Genomic DNA, 934 nt, shown 5'->3' on the forward strand with positions numbered 1-934 from the left:
AGTACCCAGTGCCGGTGTGTAAACATCGCCACTGGGGAGACAAAGGCGGCCGGGCGTGGTTGCTGGCCACCCACCCCCCTCGTGTATCCGTGCCGGCCTTCATAGGCGCTACTCGCTAACGGCACTTGCCCCGACATTCTGTTTCAGGCTACACGGGGGAGATCTTTGTATTGTGTCCATACATACATAAATAAATATACGAAAATCTCAATGCACATCACGTTAAGAGCCCCCAGCAGTCCGCAGTCTGAATTTGTGCTGCGCCTACAGGTGGCGGACACTTCTTGAAGCGTCAAAAACCCTACCCCCGTGAGCGAACACGAAAACGGAGTCCCACATCATCGCCTTTACACGACGAACACAAACATTGCCATTGGACTCGCCCCACGTTTCCATGGACAACAAGACGCAGTTTGCCTGTCGTCAATCAAGGTGTAGGCCCCACGCAAGACCACGTGTTGCTTTACATTTCTGACAGCTTTAGACCACCTAATTCACTACTTGTTGTTATCCCCTAGTTTCACATTCAACGACTGCCCTCAATAAACACGCATTACATTGTTTTGCAGTTTATTTTTGTATAGCCCTGTGAGCCATTCGGCTCTTGAATCGGGTGCAACCACAACAAACAAAAAAACAAAAACACGAACAAGAAAAACATCTTAAAGTGACTATGTGACTGTGCAAACAGAAAATCCATGAAAGAAACAGCAAAAATATTCCTGAAAAAGGCACCGTACACCAACGCTGTGTACAAAAAATCCCAGTGGGATGCAAGTCAAACAACAACCTCAAGAAAACTTAGATTAAGGCCATCAGTCTAACTCCGTACTATAACAAAACAAACATGTCCATACCAAAAAACGTTTTCGAAATCAAAAAAATAATGCCACAATTGCAACGTAACAGTGATCACAGGGACTGTGACCGAATT

The sequence above is a fragment of the Petromyzon marinus genome, chromosome 52 (assembly GCF_048934315.1).
Source record: "Petromyzon marinus isolate PM22_M1 ecotype Great Lakes invasive population chromosome 52, UKy_Petmar_22M1.pri1.0, whole genome shotgun sequence".
In the NCBI taxonomy this organism is placed as follows: Eukaryota; Metazoa; Chordata; class Hyperoartia; order Petromyzontiformes; family Petromyzontidae; genus Petromyzon; species Petromyzon marinus.